Source organism: Panthera uncia, assembly GCF_023721935.1.
Source record: "Panthera uncia isolate 11264 chromosome B3 unlocalized genomic scaffold, Puncia_PCG_1.0 HiC_scaffold_1, whole genome shotgun sequence".
In the NCBI taxonomy this organism is placed as follows: Eukaryota; Metazoa; Chordata; class Mammalia; order Carnivora; family Felidae; genus Panthera; species Panthera uncia.
Genome location: NW_026057582.1, coordinates 74,024,500 through 74,047,579, shown reverse-complemented (window position 1 = coordinate 74,047,579; position 23,080 = coordinate 74,024,500). Strand labels below are relative to the sequence as shown.

Genomic DNA, 23,080 nt, shown 5'->3' with positions numbered 1-23,080 from the left:
CTTTTTAGTACGTAAGAGAAGTTTAAAGGATGGATTTTTTTTTTTATTTTAAAAACACCAAAGCATTAGCAGTGGTGGAATTCAAACCTACAAATCCAAGAGACTATAGCCTAAACCCTGCACCTCAGACCACTCTGCCACACTACCTCATACTTAACCTCTTCACTTATTTTCATATTTTGTAATCTAGATGGAAGGTGATTGGGTTGAACATCACCATTTGTTTGAGAAAATAATCCTTTGACTTCTAGGAAGTGAATTCCCTGGGATCACAACCTTACCTCCTCCAGCCAAGGACAATCCTTGGCAAAAAATAGGCACTCACTAATTTGTGGAAGGTGCATACATCTTGATCTACATCACCTCCTACCAGCGTTGGGGTGAAAGAGGTTAAGGAGAAAACAGAAATGTCCATTCTCACACTCCACCCATGCAACCAAATTTCAGGCCTTTGCACCACTTATTAGCGTGATACTAAGAGACCTAGAAAAAGCCGCATGAAGATTTAGAGTGACCGTGAGTATAAAGCGAGCCTTGTATCTGCTCCCATCGTTGCTGCCAGAACGTGCTATTTTTATTTGATAATTGGATCTTAATAGCCGCGTACCAGTAGGCTGATGGGAATGATCCCGCAGAACAGAGAAGAAACAAGTGTTGGAAAGAATGTTTTGGGGTAAGCAAGAGAGGACAGCATCTCCTGCACCAAGGGTAGAGATGGCCTTAGCTAGGATCTCGCATAGATCATCCACAGTAACGGGAGTCCTAAAAATACTCAGAAAGCAGCAGGTGGATGAGGACCTTGTAGAAGTTCTCCTGTGACTGCTTCTGTTTTCTCGGTGAAGGAGAAAGCTGAGCGTTAGAATGCATGAGGAGTGATGGCTGTTTTGAGAAGGGATGAAACAGCAGTCTTTAAGAATCCTATATAGTAGAGGACTCTCAAAAACTTGTAAGATTGTCATGCAGACACGCTTGAGATCACCGCCATGAATTTAAATTGAGGCCAGTCTAGCATTACTGTTTCTCTCCATTCTAGATGACCCAGGTGAGTGCGGGGACAGAAGGCTTTCTTTAAATAAGGATTGTGATTTTGTTAAGTGAGTATGCTTAAGCAAAAGAGGAGCAACCATACTCGAACTCCTAGATGGAGAAGCAGCCCAGAAACTTGAAGTTTCTCTTGGTCATTCTTTTAAGGACACGGGCCACCTCCGTTTCTTCACTCCCTCCTCGAAAGGAAGTTTCTTCCCGTTGCCCAAAAGCGCTCTCACCACAACCTCTCCAAAGAGACACAGTGAGAGGGGCAAATCTTAGACTGCACTTGGGTTCCACCCATCCACTCTTCGGGGGAGGCCCCAAACCACACGCACAGATCCGGAAGTTCTGACAGTTCAAGACGTGAAAATGTCTGATAGGAGTTCGCACTTGGGGTCGAAACTTTCTCGGGCTTTCTGAGAGCAAGCGCTTAGGGGGCAGTGAGCTTATTTTCCAAGTTGGTCATCAAGGATCCCCGACTCAGGTCTGCGAAAACCGAAACACCTCCCTCCTCCCGCGGGCATTGCCTCCTTTCCGAGACGCATCTTCGGACAGTCTCGCTCAGCCGTGTCCTTCCTTCTCGCTTCCTGGCCGAGAAGACCTGGAGGAACCGGGAGACACTGAGTCGAGATAGCAGAAACGGGGCTTGAGAGTGGGGAGGCAGAAACGCGAGCCGGAAGGCTCCAGAAAACAGGCCAACGGGGACCTAAGAACCCAGGAGCCGGCGCAAAAGTTGCAGGTATGTGCGGGCGACAGTACAGCCCTAGGGTCTGAGCCCTGTGATCTTGCCAAAGGAGTTTCCTCTGGACGTTTGCTCCTGGACTGGCTCCAAAGCCTCCGTGCGTTTCCGTTTATGAGTGGGAAAAACGTAAAACAAAAAAGCACTCCCTGTCCTTTCTGAGCCTTTCTATCAATCCTTATATCAATCCGCGTGTGACAGCTACTTCTGTGGACACACCTGCCACTGTGAAGTCTTAACATTTGTTTCTTGCCGTCCCTTAACCTCCTGGTGAACTTCGTCTTTGAAGACTTACCAAAACGTTGCGGGCGGGTTGGCAAAACTTTCCAGAGCGCTACCCAGGCCAGAAAACAGGCGCTCTCTGCACTTGACCTAAAAGTTCACCCTCGTGTACTCACCCCAGACCCATTCCGGTGCTACCTATGTAGACACTGGAGTGATTATTCGTCATCCTCTGACCTCAGTTCCGCTGCTGGTAAAAATTTCACTTGGCAGCGGTGGGATTCGAACCCACGCCCCCGAAGAGACTGGAGCCTTAATCCAGCGCCTTAGACCGCTCGGCCACGCTACCGCTGGCTTGTGGTGGCTCTGCCTGTTTTTTTCTGATGGTAACTACCTTCCTTTACATCTCCGTTCTATTACATAGATTTGTGTTCTGAAGTCTCAAATCTCAAGAACATATGGAGGAAGGGATGGAGGAACCAGTAGGGCTCATCGCGAAAGCTTACTTTCCTCGTAGACTCTGGATTGTCCATCTCCCACCCACGGCTTAAAGAGGAATATTTTACTGAGTGAATGAAGAGTACATGAGTAATAAGTGAATGAAATTTGTAACACAAGAGAAGGCTGTGGGCCTTTTGCAGGTGTCGACTATGTTGGCTTCCTCTCCGTCTTGCTACAAATATCTTAGGGAAGATCAATGAAGTATTCAAGCTAATTAAAGCCACAAAATCCTTGCTCCGAGGGAGCATGTCTTATCAAACGGAGATCTAGGGCATTTGCAAATGCCTGAACACCTACTTAGAGCTAGAATCTAACCAACAACCTAGATGCCAGTGGAAATCCACAGTCCTTTCTTTTACTAGGTGAGATATCAAAGAGTTCAGGCATGTGTCTCTGCTAAATTATTTCTTCAGAGGAAGCGAAGCCCCTTATATGGTTTTACACTCCATTCCTAAGACACTTGGAGATGTCTTCTTTCTGCTCTCATAGAGCGGGTGCTCATTTCTTTTGAATCTGAGGGCTTTTAGGACCTTAGTGGTTTCCCAGGCCACCACATTGGCATCTAAGCATGGCAAAATCAACCCTCTGAGACTGCTCCTGTCACTCCAGAATTTGTGCAGGGGAATGTCCAGGCGAGTAGAGAGAGCAGCGCTCAAGTTCCCTGCTGACCAACTCTGCCGGTCTCCACACACACTGCAGAGCTATGCCCAAGCCCCAGGAAGGAACGTCATCTCCAGGCTTTCCTCTGAGCTCAGGGACACGATGTGCTCATTTTTCCGAGAAAAACATTTTAGTGAGAAGTGACAGGAGACGGTCCTGCAGCTGCACAGAGGCCAGACTGGGACTGCCAGTCCCTGCAGCTCCCCTCTCCCATCAGGCAGTTTTTATTATTGCAGGATATTCTGTCCCTGTTTACAAGTTGCCTTCATTTGATAGCTGCCTCCAGTTTTCAAAAGAGCTTTCGGGTTCTGTCGGTTTTTTGCTCCAGCACATCACAGCCAAAATAATCATGACATCCCTAGAGCAGTAGTTCTTAGCTCTGTTCATTAGAATCACGTGTGGAACTTTTAAAAATTCTGACGTGGACCTGGGCTCTAGACCAATTACCTCATAATCTCTATGGGTGGTATCCAGGCATCAGTATTGTATAGTTTCTCACATGCAGCCAACATAGAAAACCAGTGCCTGAGGATATTCCAACAAGCAGTTCTATTTCTTTTAAGGACTTCTCACTTGTCCCACCTGTCATGTCCAAACCTGCTTGACACAGGCTGTTTCTCTGGATACCTGCTGTGACGCAGCCAAGAAGTTGCCAGGTTCAATGCCTGAGTGGCAGTCGCAATGCTGCTTGACTACCACATGCCAGACCATGTGACTTGGTAAGGACCATGTGCTGGAACAGAGGTGAAGTTGTTCACAGATTATAATGTGGAGCCACGTATCGGAAGGGTTCTTCCCTAATCCCTCCATGTTCTTCTATTTGTCTTTCAGCCTCGTTCTTGTATGTATCTCAGGATGACCCAAGGCTTCTCACCTCCTTATCTCCTCCCACACACCTGGAGTGAGCTCTGGACTGAACTAGCCTTAGTTCTAGGACCAAATACATACCCGAAATGACAGCTGAGAATGGGCCTTCCAGTTCAAGATTGCATGGGTCTTAAATCATTCATTTAATCCTCAGAGCTGACTTTATCAATATATTCTAAAGTATTGGCTTTTCCATGACCTTTTACACAGTTTATAGAAGAGATGGGACAGAGAAGCCCCTTCCAGCGCCACAGCGTTCTTCCCAAAGTTCAGCCCAGGAATCTGGGAGGCTATGGGAGGCGGGGAATCTTGGGGGAGGGTTTGGTGCCACTCCTAGAGTGATCTGCAGGACACTTCAGAGATTTTCCACCTTAGGAGAGACTAGGGGTCCTGATGGATATTGTGCAGGATAAATCGTACACCAGGGGGCAGTGTAGCTCAGGTTTCCTCCAGACTCAAATGCACAGGTTGCACTTTAGAAGATTCGGTTCCTGTCTGGTTGTGGGATGAGGGGGAAGTGGGGGGCTTTGTCTTAGAGTGTGATGGCCTGGGGATGTTGAGTTGCAATTACTTGAGCCAAGGACAAGTATTTGTTACTTCTTCCTTCTGCCAGTTTTGTTGGTTGTGGATCAACAAAATGAAGATCTCTCTTACAAGAATAGGGTAAGAAGCTGTAACTCAAGAGTGAGTGCACCAGTCAGGGGCTAAAATATGAAATCCAGTTCCTCCTAGTTGAACAACTTTAGCTAGTTAAATCCACAATATATAAAATAACAATACATCTGGATCAAGTGGGATTTATCCCAGAAAAGCAAAGTTGGTTTGATATTCAAAATCAATGTGATTTATTATTTCAACAGACTAAAAAGAAAAATCATATGATCTTACCAAAAAATGCAGACAAAGCATTTGACAAAGTCCACATTCATTCCAGACACAGACTCACAGCAAATTAGGAAAAGAAGGAAACTTCCTCAACCTGATAAAGGGAAGCTATGAAAAACTTCTGCTAATATCATGCTCAATGATGAAAGACTGAATGTTTTCCCTGTAAGATTGGGAGTAAACATGGACATCTGCTTTCATCACTTTTGTTCAACAAGGTGCAGGGGAAATGGGGGAAAAAATGAAATGGAAGGCATCTAGGTTTTTTTTTTTTTTTAATGTTTATTTTTGACAGAGAGAGAGAGAGAGAGAGACAGAGCATAAGCGGGGGAGGGGCAGAGAGAGGGAGACACAGAATCAGAAACAGGCTCCAGGCTCTGAGCTGTCAGCACAGAGCCCGGCATGGGGCTCCTGAACCGAAGTCAGACACTCAACCGACTGAGCCACCCAGGTGCCCCAGGAGGCATCTAGGTTTAAACAAACAGGTAAAGGTATCTTTTATCCCAAGAAAACATGAAAATCTATGTAAAATTCCTACAGAATCTACAGAAAGCTGTAACTAATAAGTGAATCCAGCAAAGTTGTTGGATAGAAAGTAAATATTACAATTAATTGCATATATTACTGTCTATATACTATATCTATATCTATATAATTGTACCTAGCAATGAACTATCAGAAACTGAAAATTTTAAAAACAATCCAATTTACATTAAATGTGAGATACTTAGGGACAAAATATGTCCAAGATTTGTACACCAGGAAAAAAAATGCTGAGATGGATAAAAGAAAACCTAAATACAAGGATCCTTGGATCATTTCACGTTTGTGAATGAGAAGATTCAATATCATTAAGATATCAATTATCCCTAAGTTGATTTGTAGATTCAATGCAATCCTAATCAAAATAACAAGGTTTTTAAATGTATTTTTAAGACATGTTTTTTTTAATTTAAAGTTTATTTATTTTTGGTAGTCTCTATACCCAAAACGTGGCTCAAACTCATGACTCATGATATCAAGAGTCCCATGTGCTTCCAACTGAGCCAGCCATGTGACTCTGGTTTTTCTTTTCTTTTCTTTTTCCTTTGTTTTAGAAATTGACTAGCTGATTCCAAAATTCCTATGGAAATTCAAAGATATAGCATGCCCAAAACAACTTTAAAAAGAAGAACAAAGTTGCAGCAAACTCACTCTGACTGACATCAAGACTCATAAAAGCTGCTCTAATCAAGACCATAGTATTGGTATTAAAATATAAAAAATAGATCTATGAAACAGGAGTACAGAGATAGAACCATACATAAATTATCTATTGATTGTTGACAAAGTTTCAAAGGCAATTCAGTAGAGACAGGTAGTCTTTTTTAATTTACTTTTTATTTTTTATTAAGTTTTTAATTTTAATTCCAGGATAGCTAACACAGTGTTATATTAGTTTCAGGTGTATGAGATAGTGATACAACAATTCTATACACATTACTCAGTGCTCATCACGATAAATGTATTCTTTAGAAAGGTAGTTTTTTCAATAATGTTAAAAAATAATTTTGATCCCTACTTAACACCACATAAAAAAATAATTCAAAATGGATCATAAACCCAAACTATAAAATATTTAGAATGATATCTTTATCAAGTTGTATCAGGGAAAGATTTTTTTTAGAAGCAACATCAAAAGCATGATCCATAAAAGAAAAATATGATTAATTGTACTTCATCAAAATTAGGAGACTTTGCCCTTCAAAGACACTGTTGAGAGACTGAGAAAACAAGCCACAAAGTGGGACATAATAGTTGTACCCTCAGTCTTTAAGAACGATTTTGTCTCCTAAGGGACATTGACAATGTCTGGAGACACTTTCAGTTGTCATAACTGAGACAGTATTACTGGTATCCAGTGAGTAAAGGCCAGGGATACTGCTAAACATCCTATACTACACATGACCTCTGACCCCCACAGTAAAGAATTATCCGGTCCAAAAATGTCACTATTGTTGATGTTGACTAGAATAACAAGCCACATGGACAAACTTAACTCTTGCCTCCTTTAGGGCACAGGCCAGTCAGGTTCCACCACCATCTACTAAAATGAGCAGAGAACTCCTTCTCAAAGCCTTGAGGAGGGGACAGTGCCTGGATTCAAATCTGAATGCGGTATATATTCATAAACATGTGTATGTATCCAAATCATGCCTAATGCACCCTCTAGGTACCAAAGGCTATACACGTACATGGTGCAGGAAAGGCATTGCCCTCAAAGGCCAGAAAGTGAGAATGTTCCTTAAAGTGCTCAAATTCTTACTTTAAACCCATCCTAGGACTCTTTGGGGGCTAGGTAAGAGTCAGAGTGGTCTTCCTGGCCTGGCTCAAGTCTGGTGGTTGAATCACTTACCTGAGCTGGTGAGAACTTGCCTCCCTTGACGATAAGCTTCCTGCTTAACACATCTCCTTTGCTGTCCTGTGGTGAACTTGGAGGGAGAGACAGAGTGTGGGTTGGGAGGGGGTGCCGTAGTAGCAGAGGGACCAGAGGCACCTGGAAAGAGAAATAAGACGGAACATCCTGTAGGTAACGCATTAAGGGTCCGAGAGGCAGCACCGGGGACCACAGGGACACTTTGGGCGCCCTGTGCAACTGTCTGAATTTTTTTACCTTGGCTCTGAGTGGAACTGCTGAAATTTTCCGAGTTACCCCTCAGGAGCAAAGGCTGACTTCATTCCCTGCTCCCCTCCGTGCCCCACCTTACCTGTTTACTGCACTTTCAAGGTTCTGTCAAGATTCCAAGACTACCTCTCCTCTCCTAAGTGCCCAGGTTAAATGCCATCCTTTGGCCAGCAAGGCCTTATCCTCTCCCTTCCAAATAGCGGGGGGATCGGGGATCCGGAGGAGTGCGTCTTTTAAAGATCTGCTTGTGAGCTCCCTGCCAGTAAAACGGAGTCCTTCATTCACTAGTCCCACCCCATCAGTCAAGAGCCGAGTAGTCAGAAAATCCACACACTGAGTTTTGGTCAAATCCCGCAGGGGTACTATAGTTTTATTTGGAGTGAAGGCAAAGGCCGTGACTACTTATGACTAGAAACAAAACCCTGGCAGCGGTGGGATTCGAACCCACGCCCCCGAAGAGACTGGAGCCTAAATCCAGCGCCTTAGACCGCTCGGCCACGCTACCAAATCCACGGAAGTGGGCTTCCTACACTTCCTACTTATACATTTCTGCTCCTTTTTTCAGCATTGGTCTTTAAACCTTCAACCTGGGACCAAGATTGTAGGTATCACCAAAGGACCCTAAGGAAGAGACTCTTCCCTCCCTGCTTCGCTCCACTAGGATTCCAATCTGCATCCGCCCACCTCGGAACAGCTCTTCTCACTCCAGTAACTAAAGGGAAAGATCTTCAAACCAAACCATCCGCTCCGGAAGCGAAGCTCTTGGGATCTAGAACCTAAGAGCATTCCAAAGACAGGGGTCGCGTCAGCTTCCGCCTAGCACCTAGTAAGCGCTCAGAAAGTATTTATTGAACGGATGAATGAACTCTTTTAGACTCCAGATAGCTTCGGGGTGGGGCTGGTGGGGTAAAGAAGACCAAAGCAGCAGCTTTTGCTACATTTTGAGTTTGATACTTTTCGGTTCCGAAGCCAGGAGAGAAGTCTTCGAGTCTCCAGGAAGCGTAGGACGTGAATTAAAACCACCGAGAATAAAAGCTTGCCTCCTGGTTCCCTTTTGCTCCTTTGAGACCTAACTGCAAATAGGCGGTGCCAATCTCCGCCAGCTCCCTAGTCTGGACGAAACAGAGTCTACAGAGTCTTTCTCCCCCCGTCCTGCTTGCCCGAAAGGAAGGCTGTGTCAGAATGGATCGGTTCCTGCTGCTGGGAAGCCTTCAGTCCCTTTCTTTAGAACTAACTCTTCGTCTGCCAGACAGGTCCCCTTTCCCCTGATCAGTAGTAGCCACGTGGCGCCTGTTATTACGGGCGACTAGGGACTGAGATAGCCAGAGACGCCCTTCCCTGGGGACAGAGCCGTTATTCTGAGCCCGCACGGGTGCTCCTAGCACCCAGGATTCCGGAGAACTTCCCTCTTCTCATCTTCCCCGGAAGCCCAAGCCAGGTTCCAGAATGGGGGAGAAAAAAGATTCACACCTATTCTCTTCTTGACACAGGGAAGGTAGACACACCTCAGTTCTCCAAATGTCAGCGTTTCTGTTCTGGGCCTACCAAACTTTGGTTTCCATGCTCCTTTTGATTACATCCAAGTGGAAATTACAGAATGCCAATAGCTGATGTGTCTCTTTTGCTAGTGTGTGGCAGTAGCAGAGAAATAAATTCACAGTTAGTGCCTAGTCTTCAGAGAAAAACAAGGTGCCTGTGTCACAGAGAATGGCTGGGGGATGTGGGTTGGGTGATGTTTCGGCTAATTTTCTGCCTTCTGAATGTGGAAGTTGTGGCTCCCTGGTGACATCCAATCATATTTGGATAACATTATTTATTTGATAAAATTGAGGATATTTGGGGGCAACTTTACACAAAGAGCTTTAAACAGGGAGGTTGTGTATGGTTATGCTTTATGCTTCCCTCTCTCTTGCAAATATACAGCCTATGTCAGGGAAGAAGCCGCCAGACCGGGCTTACTTTCCTAAAAATAGACAATAGTCATTGTCTATTAATCAATTATGCTTCCCAAGAGAAGGGAAAAATAATCCCATGGTGGTGTTGGGACACATAAAGGATATTCCCCACCCCCCAAGAGCCTCCTGTAAAATTCTACGGTCCTTGTTATGGGTGGAATCCTGTCCCCCTCTCCCCTGCCCCCCGCCCTCGAAAAAAAGATCTATAGAGTCCAAATCCCCAGTACCTCAAAATGTGACCATATTTAGAAGCAGGGTCTATACAGAGGTAATCAAGTTAAAATGAGGTCTTTAGTGTGGGCCCTAATCTAATATGACTGGTGTCCTTATAAGAAGGGGGAAAAGGGCATAGAGGCAGAGATCTCTTTCTGGAATCCCATAAGCTTCAACATAAAGAGAGCAATGCTAACTCTGACATATTCTGTGGGGCTCTCAGAAAAAGAACTGCAATGCATTTTCAAGGGTATAGGTGTAGGCACATTGGGGCCACTTGTGTGGAGACAAATAACTGGAGAGAGGGACAGGGTTTTAAGCACAGAGCAGTGGTTCTCAAACTTTAACATGCACCCAATCACCTGCAGGGTTTGTTAAAAAGCCATTGCTGGACACAACCCCTGCAATTTCTCATTTAGTAAACCTGAGAACTTGCATTTCTCATAAGTTGCGAGCTGATGCTGTTACTGAGCCAGGGAACATGCTCTGAGAACCACCGCCCTGGAGATCAGTTTTGTAATTTAGAACTCTGGTAGAAGTGAGGAAAAAGAATTGAGGAAGTCAAAGACCTGAGACTTCTTGAGAGCAGGGTCCAGGGAAGATATGTGTGCTTAATTGACAGCAGTGGGAATAAATGAGAAATCACAAATAAAATAAATTTATAAGTGAGGGAGAAGAGCTTAGCAAAATAGTGAAGCCTAATGTTTTTTTTTAAATTATTTTAAGTTTATTTATTTTGAGAGAGAGCAAGAGCACAAGCAGGAGAGAGGCAGAGAGAGAGGGAGAGAGAGAGAGAGAGAGAGAGAGAGAATCCCAAGCAGGCTCCTCACCACCAGTGCAGAGTCCGATGTGGGGCTCAAATCCACTAACCAAGAGATCATGACCTAAGCCAAAACCAAGTGTCAGATGCTTAACTGAGTGAGCCACCCAGGCACCCCTAGTGAATCCTAATGTTAGGGACAGGGAAAAGGGCTTCCCAATACTGGACAATGGTAGTGGCCACTTTACCACCCTTTGGGATTTCGATAGAGCTTCCACTTAAGGATACCCACCTGTAGAAACACAGAGATCTCAAATGAACCACAGAAAATGGAAAATGGTGCTATCTTCTGTGATCTCTGGGCATGTTTATTTGTCCTGCTGGGTAAGACATAATGATAAGCAAGGGTGCAGGAGAAAATAGGAGAAATGCTTGCAGCCTTATCCTCTCCTGGACCATTTGGAAAGTGCAGTACATGCCCAAAACAATCGCCTGAGGCCCCCAGAAAACTTGCTGCTGGAGATCTTTCTCATCTGTGAAAGAACTTCAGAGACTTTAAGCCTGGGAAGGCTGAGGTCCCAGAACAATGCACCTGCAAGATCTCAGCCCAAGAACAGGGAATGTCACCCACTACTGTGTGGTTCCTTTTTTGTTCAACTCTCAAAAGTAGAATACTTGGTCTCCTAATTTCAAAGACTTACCACAGACTTCTGTATGACTATGGGGGCAGAAATCCTGCAATTGTACCCAGTATTCAAAGAAAAAACAAATTATAAATACAGTTTATATTTACAATCTATTTCACTTGATTTTCTAAGTCCAAGTGTGTTTTTTTTATCATGTCCACTGTATGGGCTTAGACAAGGTGGAGTCCACACCCTTGTCAGTAGTGTGCAATACCTGAACTCTCCTTTGATCTTAATCAGAGACCTAAGGATGTCTACCAGGATGTGCATCCTACTGTCCTCCACTCTATCAACTGAGCTACTCAAAGATGCATAGTAAAATTTATGCAAAATTTATTGAGGAATCTATTCTATTACCTCTCACAACCATATATTTATTGGTTACTGTGTTGATTAAACCTTTTATGCCCTTACTGATATTTTGTCTACTTGTTTAACACCTACTGAGAGAGGATTGTTGAAATATCCAATGATAACTGTGTATTTTTCTATTTCTCCTCTTAGTTCTGTCAACTTTTGCGTCTTATGTATCTTATTCTTACAATGCTTCTTATATTTTGCTTCTTATATTTGCTTCTTATATTTTGCTTTTTATATTTATGTTTTATAACAAGCTACATTATTAGATACATGGAAATCCAGAAATATTGTGGGGTTTTTAAATAGAGTTTATTTTTTAGGGCAGTTTTAGGTTCACAGCAAAATTGATTAGAAAGTACAAAGAGTTTGGGTGCTTGGGTGGCTCAGTAGGTTAAGGGTCAAACTTCTGCTCAGGTCATGATCTCGAGATCCAGTCCATGGATTAGAGCCCCACGTTGGGCTCTGTGCTGAGAGCTCAGAGCCTCAAGCCTGCTTCATATTCTGTGTCTCCCTCTCTCTCGCTACCCCTCCCCTGCTCCCACTGTCTCTCTCTCAAAAATAAATAAGCATTAAAAAATTAAAGAAAGTATAAAGAGTTCCCATATACCTCCTGCCCCCACATATACACAGCCTCCTCCATTATTAACATCCCACACCACGGTGGTGTATCTGTTACAATAGATGAACCAACACTGACACATCATTCTCACCCAGAACCATAGTTCACATTAGGGACCTTTGTGAATTCCTGTGAATTTTCAGATTGTTTGTTTCTATCTCTATAAAGAATGCCATTGGGATTTTGATATGGATTGTCTTGAATCTGTAGAGCACTTTGGGTAGTTTGGATATTTTAACAATTTTGGATAGTTTGGATTCTTCCAATCCATGGACACAGGATGTTTTTCTATTTATCTCTGTCCTCTTTAGTTTCCTTCATTAATGTTTTATAATTTTCAGTGTATGAGTCTTTTACACATTTAGTTAAGTATACGCATATACAGGAGCACCTGGGTGGCTCAGTTGGTTAAGTGTCCAACCCTGGCTTAGGTCATGATCTTGTGGTTTGTGAGTTCGAGCCCTACATTGGGCTCTGTGCTGTCTGTTTCAGATTCTGTGTCTCCTTCTCTCTCTGCCCCTCCCCCACTCGTGCTCTGTCTCTCAAAAAATAAATAAATGTAAAAAGGATTTTTTTGGAAGTATATGCATACACATGTCTATAAATAACAATTTCCTGTAACTTGAGAGTTGGTTCTCTTTTATCACCAAGAATACTTCTATTTCCTCTTTCCTCATGGCAGCCTATCAGGTATTTGAGGATGGTGATGATGTCCCTCAAGTTTTCTCTTTCGCATACCTAAAAACTTCAGTTCCATTAAACATTCTTCCTCTAGTGAGGTAGCCAGCTAGCCAGCCACTCAGTCCCTCTGCATTCCTGTGGTTCACCTGGGCATAATGCCTGAGAACAGTGCTTACAAAATGATCCCGATAGAAAAAAAGTTGGACAGCCATGAGCAGTGTAGGGAGAAAGAAATAAAAGGCAAGAAGACAGTAGTGGAAGGTCTGAACAGAAGTAGCAAGAGAAAGCTTTTTACAGAGACCAGAGTAATCTGCAGGTGATATTTAAAGGGGCTATGGAAAGCAGAATAAGTCAGCAGGAATTCCAGGGCACCAGGCAAATGTTTGTAGGGTAGGGCTTGACTTTTCAATTCTTAAAGATTTCCTTTAGACAGCACAGAGCCTGTTTGGGATTCTCTCTCCACCCCTCCCCTGCTCGCTTGCTCTCTCTCTCTCTCTCTCTCTCTCTCTCCCCCCGCAAAAATAAATAAATGAACTTAAATTTAAAAAAGCAAGCCATCAACTTTTGTATAAAGTCAGATGCCACCCTTCCCCAGCTGGTTGAGGGAATCAGCGGCTCAAGGATAGCTATACACTAAGCCCTACTGTCCTCCCCTCTTCTGGCTGAGTTATGTACGGCTATATGCCACATTTCTCCATTTTTTATTTATTTAAAAAATTTTTTTCAACGTTTTTTATTTATTTTTGGGACAGAGAGAGACAGAGCATGAACGGGGGAGGGGCAGAGAGAGAGGGAGACACAGAATCGGAAACAGGCTCCAGGCTCCGAGCCAACAGCCCAGAGCCTGACGCGGGGCTCGAACTCACAGACCGCGAGATCGTGACCTGGCTGAAGTCGGATGCTTAACCGACTGCGCCACCCAGGCGCCCCAACATTTCTCCATTTTGTGTTTAGGATACTGCAAAGTTTGAATCTTTTAATAGATGGGACAGAACAGTCTTACAAGGTTGTTGGGTCCAAAATGGGAGTGGGGACACTAATGAAATGCAGAAATGAAGTCTTGGGAAGTAACTATTGTTTTTAGTTTAAGCATCATAGGTTTGGATCTTACAGGTTTGAACCTTGGCCCTCTGGTGTCCACAGTGAGAATCACATGTCATGAGAATCACATCATGAGTCAAAGAACTGAACCGCACATCCTTTAAAGGACCTGCATTTCCATGGCCTCTCATCTCAGTCAGTTTCTGGGGAGTTTTGTGACATTCTCTACTGTGTTTTCATTTGCTCTGATCCCCTAAATACTCAGTCTTAGTTTCCTCACACTGTTAAAAACATGAACTCTCTTGCTCAAATCCTGCAATTAAGCTCAACCTATTTGGGATGGAAGGACATTCCCTCCAGGTCTTAGAAAAGCAGAGTTTTGTAGAAGCTGAGTCCAAGAAACATCCCCTTTGCCTATCTTACTTGCCAAACCTGAGAGCACCCAGATGCAGCTCAGACCACACCCAGCATTGCTCAGGCCTGAAGAAAAGCCTAAAGGTGGCTGGCACTGGTCATCCACTTAGCAGGACAGAATGAGGCTTCTCCCAGTGGAAAGCATGTTTCCTTGGGAGTCTGAAACTATGCGCTAACTTGAGAGAAGGGGCAAGACATTTTCCAGGGGAACCTGCCCAGCAGGGCTGAAGGCACATGCCACGTCAAACTGATTCTACTTAGTGTTTGCTTAGTGTTTGGTTGAGGACATTACCTTAGAGATTCTCACTCTCAGTAGGTAACCATATGTTTATGTTTAGGTAAGTTCTCCACTTTTCCATGAGGATGCTCTGTGTGCTGGTATCTGGCACACCATTTAGTGACCACATACATATGAGAATTGGCACCTGAATTCAGGTACCACCTGGTTTCCTGGAATTTACACTTAAACTGTATGAGAGCTGGAATGCCCTTGGAGATTTTTAGTGTTTGTTTTACCAACAATTCCAGGAAGAGGAAAGTAAAAGATTCCATGGTAGTCCAGATTTCTGTGGGTTATGATATCCTTTTTTCTTTGCACATATATCTGCATTTGTTAGCTCTCCATTTCAAATACTTATTAATGCCCTGAGATGTGCTGGTCTCTTGGCTAGGTAGCTGGAGACTCAGAAGTATGAACCATACAACCTTCCCTTCAAGGAGCTGAGGTATAAGCTGAGGACGTTATATTAATGTATATGATTTTTTAATGTTTATTTATTTTGACAGAGAGAGAGACAGCATGCATGCTTGTGGGAAGGGGCAGAGAGAGAGAGAATCCTAAGCAGGCTCCTTGCCATCAGTGCATGGGCTCCATTCAACAAACCATGAGATCACAACCTGAACTGAAATTAGAAGTCAGATGCTCAACCAACTGAGCCACCCAGGTGCCCCGTTAATGCATATGATTCTTTTTTTTTACTTTTTTGCATATGATTCTTAAAACAAAATAAACTTAGTAGTCTATAGCTAAGTGCACTAGAATCTCCTTCCCTTTTCCTTTGCCTTCTCATTTGTTCTTTCTTTGTGTCTTTCTTTGCATTTTCAAAAAGATGGACACAGGTGGGGTGCCTGGATAGCTCCATTGGTAGAACATGCAACTCTTGATCTCAGGGTTGTGAATTCAAGCCCCACCTTGGTGTAGAGATTACTTAAAAATAAAATCTTTTTTAAAAAGTAAAATAAGAAAAATAGGAATAGATAGGAAACCACAACTTAGAAGTAGGTCTGGAAGACTAAAAAATAAAATCAAAATATGTGTTATCTTTTGACAGTCTTTCATATAAGATGAAGAAATATGGGAAGGGGAACAGAACAATTTGATAATTTCATAAGCAACTGAATATATGTTGAGTGGGTAATGTCAGGCTGGATGCTTACTTCCTAGGTGCCATGGGTCACCTCCATTATATCTGTCCTCTTCAGTCTTTTGAGAGTGGGAGTGAAATGGAAAGAACAGCAAGGATAAGAAAAAGTATCATGGATTTCAGAGGAGAGAAGAGATGAAATCTATTTGGTAAACAGCAAAGGCTTTCTGAGTTAGAACAGTGAGATGGTCTTTCCAGGATAAGTAGTGTTTGACAGGTAAGGTGAAAGGGGAAATCACTCTAGTTGAAGAAATGATAAGCAAATGATCACAACTGAAAAAGGTGTGAGTTCTGTTTGGGGAATTATAAGTGGATCAAGTTGACTGGGACAGAGATCTGTTGTCAATATACACCTGTCATTGGGTAAATGTTGATCTGAATATTAGAAGACAAAAGCGGTAAGGTAAAGAGGCACAGACTGAGAGCACTTTAGGGTACTTGAGAGTCTTTAAGTTGAAAACAATTTTTGCTAAAATAAAAAAGGAGGATTTCTGTAAGGATCCAGGAAAATCTCATAGATTCCAAAAGTGGAGCATGCTGAGGCCTCTGGAGTGGGCCACAGCCAGGGACTCAGAAGGTGTGCAGGCAGGCTCCCTCTCTCACTATCACCTCCCCATGCTCTCCCTTGTGTTCTTCCTACAGTAATGCCTTCTCTGCTTCTCAGTTCATGTGGTAGAATATGATTGATGTTACAGCTCTTCCAACTCTAATGTCCTTTCTAGTAATTGTGGGCTAATTAATTTGGACCAAACTCTTTGAGGAAAAATGATAAGAATATTGGATAAGATTTTACCAAATCTTCTTAAAAGCATCAAAATACTTAAAATGGTAGTAAGCAACGACTAGGCCAGAATCTAAACAAAAGACAGAATCTGAGAGGTAAGGGAAGCATTGACCTTTGTAGCTCTGAAGACACTTGCTAATTACTGCAAAACTGGGCTAGAATTTTGGCAGCCTCTTTGGGTGGGAGAAACAAGAGGGACAGATGTCAAGACCCAGCACCTAGCAAAAATAGAAAGTCTGGTGAGACACTCTCCCCAAATATTAAGTTTAAATTCGTAATATTAAAGAGCTGTTCCCATAAGATGAACAAGAAGTAAACCTACCTCTATCCTCCTACTTCCAATAATGGTTATGGAGCTCAGCAGAAATCAGCTGAGCTTAGCAAGGGAAAACAGAAAGAATGAGAAGCTGTGACTGCAGGTTTCCATTCTCCCTGATTTACAGCTTGGTAACATCATCTTGGAGGCTCAGCAAATGACTGGCCACTAACATTTTTTTAGTGTCCTTTCAGGTTGATGGTGCTCCAGGTGCCTGGGAGAAACCGAAGCTATATATATATATATACACATATGTGTATATATATATATATATATATATATATATATATATATATATATATTTTTTCCCCAGGAAGTCTCCTTCATCTTGGCCCCCAAAATTCACTGCATATAATTTTGAAAAGACATTGAGCAGTGCTCATTGAAAAAGACCAATTACACAAGGAAACAAAGTGAAACAAAGTGACTTGAGTAAGAATTACCTAAAACAGTAGATAGAATACTATTGGAATTATCCATTATAGATATTAAAATGAATATAATTACTATGTTTAAAGAAATAAAAAACAAGCTGGTAAATGTCTGCAAGGAATAGGAAATTACAAAATTTGGCTTTACTGTTGGTGGGATTATAAAGTAGTACAGCCGCTATAGCAAACAATATGGAGAATCATCAGAAAAATAAAAAACAGAACTACCGTATGATCCAACAATTCTGCTTCTGGGAAAATACCCAAAGGAAACAAAAGTAACAACTTGTTGTCTTTTTTTCTCTTAAGTAGGCTTTGCGCTCAGCATAGAGGGCAACAGGGGCTTGAAGTCACAACTATGAAATCAAGACCTAAGTTGAGATCGAGAGTCAGACACTCAACTGACTGAGCCACCCAGGCACCCCTGAAAGCACTAGCTTAAAACAATACTTGCAATTGCATGTTCATGGCAGCATTATTTACAACAGCCATGACATGAAAACTACCTAAGTGTCCACTGACAAATGAATGAATAAAGAAGTTGTTATATATAATATATAGTATCTAATATATAATATCTCACACAACATGTAATATAATAATATATGAATATTATTTAGCCATAAAAATGAGGAAATATTGCCATTTAGGACAACATGGATGGACCTTGAGGGCATTATGCTAAGTGAAACTAGTCAAACAAAGGCAAGTACTATATGATCTCACTTATATGTGGAATTTAAAAACAAAAACAAACAACCCCCCCCCCAAAAATCATAGAAAAAGAGATCAGATTTGTGGTTACCAGAGGCAGGGGTTGGGGAGAGGGGGATAGGAGAAAGGTGGTTAAAAGGTACAAATTACCAGTTACAAGATAAATAAGTACTTAAGTACATGTAATGGACACCTGATGACTACAGTTACCCATGTTCTAGGATATATATGAAAATCGCTCAAAGAATAAATCCTGAATTCTCCTCACAAGGAAAACTTTTTTCTTTTTTTTTCTCTCTCTTTTTATTGTATCTATATGAGATAATGGATGCTACTAAGCCAAAGCAGTGATCATTTAACAATGTATGGAAGTCAAACCATTATGCTGTACAGCTTAAACTTATGCAGTGATGTATGTCAATAATATCTCAGTAAAACTGGAAAAATTTTTGGCTTCATAGTTTTAAAAAAGAATAAAATAGAACTTCTAGAATTGAAAATTAGAATTTATAAGTACAATTGACTCAGTAGGCAGATATAACAGCTGATTAAACACAGCTATAGAGAGCAGTATATTACGAGTATGTTATTCAGAATGCAACCTGGAGAGACAAAAAGAAAATATGGAAGAGAAGTTAAAAGAAATGAAGGACGAGGTGTGAAGGTTTAACTCCAGTTTCATAAATGAAGAAAGAAAAATATAGCAAAACAGCATTTGAAAAGTTGACCAAGAATTTTCCCAACCCGAAGAAAGATAACAGTCTACAGACTTACGAAAGCCCTTTATCTCACCATTGAAAAAACATAGGATTTCCCTCTGGTGTCATTCACTCCTGTTTTATACATCTAAATTGAAATCTTCCTTGGATTAATCTTACTGGTGGAACCTAGGTCACATGTCCACCCAGCTGGGAAAGCAAGTTTTCTAAGACAGACTTATATTATGTGAAATTACCAAATATAAGGACAATGTTCAAAAATGTTGGGGAGTCACTTATAGGACAAATGCCTGCAACAGAGCTATTCAGTTCATGTTCAGACTTTCTCAGTTTTCCTTTTGTACTCTCTTCCTTCAAGAGCACATGACTCTTAGAGGCTCTAACTCAGTGGATAATTCATGTAAATTGATCTAATCATGGCCTATTAATCTGTGGACTTCAGGACACGAGTATTCTAGCTATTGTACAATTCCCATAAACTCCTCCAATCTCACTTCAAATCCAGCCTACCTAAATCCCAGCAACTCACCCCTCTGTCCATTCCAAATACCTATCTCTCCTTTGGACTTTTTTTTCCCCCTCTGAAAATATCATCTTGCTTTTTTGAGATATAATATTTGAGAGTCCTCCCTGACTCTGGACTGACTCTTTATTCATATTTAACTTCAGCTGAATCTGCTCTCCCTCTCTCTCCCTCATTCCTTCCTTCCTTTCCAGTCCCATAACTGTCACCCTCTTGCAGCTTTATGGTTGAGTACCTGTACCGTGGCCAGTCTCTGATGTTCCTTTGACTCTGGTTTCTCTTCCTTTCAATTCATTCTGCATATCAATGCCTGGTGAGTTTCCATTTTCAATTTTTTAAAGGGCGTAACCTCATTCCAAAAGTCTCTTGGTCTCCTACTAACCTGTCTTACCTTCCCATGCTTCCAGGAGGTCAGACATCTGCCCCAGCCGCTGTTCTGCCTTGGCTCCTTAAATGCCTCAGTTTTTCTCACAACTTTGCTCATATATTTTCTTGTACCAGAGATCACTCCGCCCCCAGACTTGTGTCTTAATCTCCCTTCGAAGCGCAGCTCAAACCCCATCCCCACCTGAAGGCCTGCCTCTGTGATGGCTCACTGTGAATCTGCAAAGCTCAGCCCTGTCCACTACCCCCCTCACACCTGGCACAGCTACTTTTCACTGTTCTCTTTCATAAAAAAGTAAAGTTCTTTTATTCCACAAGACTATATGACAGGGACTTCAAGTTCAAGACCCTATCTGATGCCTTGTTTCTCGTGCCTAGCACAGAATTAGAGTTCAGTCAGTGTCTGTTGAATGAAGAAATGAATTAAATAACGAATTAAATGCTTGCTCTGGCGTGGAAACTCAAGCTGTAAGAAAGGTCCCTACATGTAAGGAACTTGAGGTAGGCGGTTGAAAGTCGGCGGCCATCCTGAGTCACAGAGAAAATCAGTGGGAAGGTCCAGTTTCAGCTGAGAGACCCAAGGTAGGCAACTTCCTCTACGCCTGGTTTCCCCTCTTAATTTTCAGTGTGAGGGCGGGGAGGTGGACTGTTTCACTGTGTTAGATTGTGTTGGGTTAAGCAGATTTCTCCAATCTTAAAATAGTGGTGGTTGCTGTTACTGGCCTTCACACCGTGTTATCCCTAGCAGGAGCCTGCTGACCGAATTCCAAAAGTAAATTGATTGAAACGAAATTCGGATTTGATCTGCCTCCTACACTTGATCCTCTAACAAAGAACCAGCATTAAAAACTTTCCTTTTCAAAGAAAGAAGCGAGACATTAGCCCGCGAGGCCCTATAGCTCAGGGGTTAGAGCACTGGTCTTGTAAACCAGGGGTCGCGAGTTCAAATCTCGCTGGGGCCTGCTTGTTCTTTCTTATTGTTTTAAATCTCTCTCACTCCTGGACCCCTTCTCTCTCCAGTAACTTTGACCCCCGACGAAATTCGGTCCTTATATCTTCTCGCCGCAGTGCTGACAACCCGAATAAACCACGCAGAGAAGCCACCTCGTAGGCGCTACTGCGCAAGTGCAGCTCTGCTGCCTGGATTGTGGCGGAGGCCATTACAAGCGGCGGGAAGCGCTGCCTGCCCCGCGGAAGTCCAGACTCTGTTGACCAGGCCGCGAAAGCCCTCTCTGAGGGCGGCGGGAGCCCTAGCGGGGCTGATGGCGGTGGGGGAAAAGAATGGGGTCCAACCCTCTGGCAGGCTTGGAGCCCAGAACAAGCTCCCCTCGCCAAAGGGGAGGAGCCGTCCGGGCGAGGGGTTCTGGAGTGTGGGCACTCCAGCAAGGTGTCCCGTTTCAGGGGGTTTTCGAACACCTTCAGTATGCCAGCGGGAAAAGTAAGGTGGAGACTTGGGTCACTAAGTTTGTTACTGACTCAAAGGAACTGTGGATTCCTCTTTACAAAAACCTTTAAATATTTTCTCCAGAAGTCTTCTCACAGAAACATCGGGCTTACCCGTACGTGCCATATTCCACATCCTCCGCCTCCCCGAGTCTGTGGACGTGTAAACGGAAGAGAGCTGCAGCTCGCCAGTGCAGCCGCGCCTGGATTGGGAGGCGAGCGCAGGAAGGGAGGGAACGGGAAGGGGCGCCGGCTTGAGTCTCGAGTCCCGCCCTCCGCCTGGCGCCGGGTTCCGCGGCTAGAACCGCGTCTCCCACCGCCGCAGCCAACGGCCCCCGGGCGAGCAGATGCCCCCGCCCCGCGCGGCCACGTGATGCAAGGGACCTGGGGGTGCCTGTGAAGAGCTCATGGGTTGGCCCTGCTTTGGAACCCTCTGGGTGAAAGAGGGGAATCCCACTCTAAAAGGGTTGTCCCCAGAACTGCGGAAGCGGGACTTTTTTCACACGCTGGCTTTGTGATTCTGAAGTGTCCGCTCGCTGGCAGAGGACCTTTTCCCACGCGCCTCTGTTTATGGATGTCCTGAATAGGTGACTCTGGAGATGCGCTACGTGTGCTCCCTTCGATAGCTCAGCTGGTAGAGCGGAGGACTGTAGTGCGCTCCCCGTGCGGTCATCCTTAGGTCGCTGGTTCGATTCCGGCTCGAAGGAGGAGTTCCAGTTTTGGTGTCACCCAAGAATCCATCGCTCTCTTGTTTCTTTGGGGGGTCTTCTAGAGTTTCTTTGTCCAGACCTTATTCCTGTCCCAAAGAAAGAGTTTGAGCTTCACCAAACATGTGTGAACAAGTGGATCCTGTTCGGCACAGGTTCTAGGGAGGAGGCGACTGCGAGCCAACTCTGGCAGCGAATTGGAAGGACTGGGAGCTAATTTTAATTTTCCCTCACATGTGTTCTTTTAGCTTCTATTTGATCCTAGATCGCTGCCTGAAGTCTACGGTTCGAAAACCCAAGACCACTGTTTGGTACAGAAGAACATTGTCTATAAACGCTGTATGCACATGTCTGCGCGCTACGGGCTGAGAGGCCCCAATTTGCAAAAGAAAACCCCTAAACTGTGACCCTTGTCCCGAGTGTTCGCCCGCACTCTATATACACAGCCATTCAGGGGGAGGCCCTTACAAGACAACTTTTATATATTTTTATACTTTTACAAAAAAGATTTTGAGCCAGAGCAGTTAACTGCAACAGGTTTGGACGTGAGTTGGGCTGAGCCTAGGAGAGAGAATTCCAGACCCAGGAAACAAGTGAGGCAAAGGTGGGGAGATGGAAAAGTCCATTCTCCCTTAGGGGCCTGAACTATCCCCACACGCGCCAGACGGCCGCACGTCCCACTGACCTCGGCTCCCCATATGTTGAGGCCCACCATTTCCTGCCCCTAGGGTGTTAGGCTCGCGCGAGGTAGCTGCACGCGTGTCCGGCCTGGGCTCAGGACCCTACAGCCTCGCAGGCGAGGTTGGCTCGGACCCTCGGGCCCCCGCCAGGCTCTCTCCAGGATCCAGCTCGCAGCTTCAGCCGTGTGGCGGTGCTCGGTGGAGCCCAACACGCCGCCTGAGGTCTGAAAAGTCGCCTCTCTTCACCCTATCCGGCCTCTGGAGGGCTCCAAAACGTGGATCGGGGAGAATAAGCGAAGCTAGAACCCGTGTCAGCTTTCAAAAGGGTGAGACTTTGTGAAGATGGGAGAAAGGGCTGCGAGGCAAAAGGTAATGTCACCACATGTATCAGAACTCTGGAGCAGCCTGGCGGCCAACTGTGAATGGAAAAGTAATGTTCAGAGGAAACATGGGCAAGCTTTTGCTGTCGTGGCTCGTTGGTCTAGGGGTATGATTCTCGCTTTGGGTGCGAGAGGTCCCGGGTTCAAATCCCGGACGAGCCCAGACTTTTGCTTTTTCTCCTTCCTTCCTTCCAAACTACGCCAAAGTTAGTTCTGTACAAACTTTCTCACTTTCCGACTGTTCTGCAAAAGAAAGGTGCACTGGACGAACACGTGCC

At 43.9% G+C, this 23,080-nt stretch overlaps 5 non-coding genes across 5 annotated transcripts; 3 read left to right on the top strand and 2 right to left on the bottom strand.

Annotated features, from left to right (window-relative positions):
- Positions 1-2,257: 2,257 nt before the first annotated feature.
- TRNAL-AAG (transfer RNA leucine (anticodon AAG)) lies at positions 2,258-2,339 on the bottom strand. Its single transcript has one exon. It is a non-coding gene; the product is annotated as a tRNA-Leu (tRNA).
- A 5,652-nt stretch (positions 2,340-7,991) lies between these two features.
- Positions 7,992-8,073, bottom strand: TRNAL-UAG (transfer RNA leucine (anticodon UAG)). The gene has a single exon. It is a non-coding gene; the product is annotated as a tRNA-Leu (tRNA).
- Positions 8,074-20,481: 12,408 nt separating this feature from the next.
- On the top strand, positions 20,482-20,554 carry TRNAT-UGU (transfer RNA threonine (anticodon UGU)). The gene has a single exon. It is a non-coding gene; the product is annotated as a tRNA-Thr (tRNA).
- Positions 20,555-21,651: 1,097 nt separating this feature from the next.
- On the top strand, positions 21,652-21,742 carry TRNAY-GUA (transfer RNA tyrosine (anticodon GUA)). Its single transcript is given in 2 exon segments — positions 21,652-21,688; positions 21,707-21,742. It is a non-coding gene; the product is annotated as a tRNA-Tyr (tRNA).
- Positions 21,743-22,892: 1,150 nt separating this feature from the next.
- TRNAP-UGG (transfer RNA proline (anticodon UGG)) lies at positions 22,893-22,964 on the top strand. The gene has a single exon. It is a non-coding gene; the product is annotated as a tRNA-Pro (tRNA).
- The last annotated feature ends 116 nt before the right edge of the window (positions 22,965-23,080 follow it).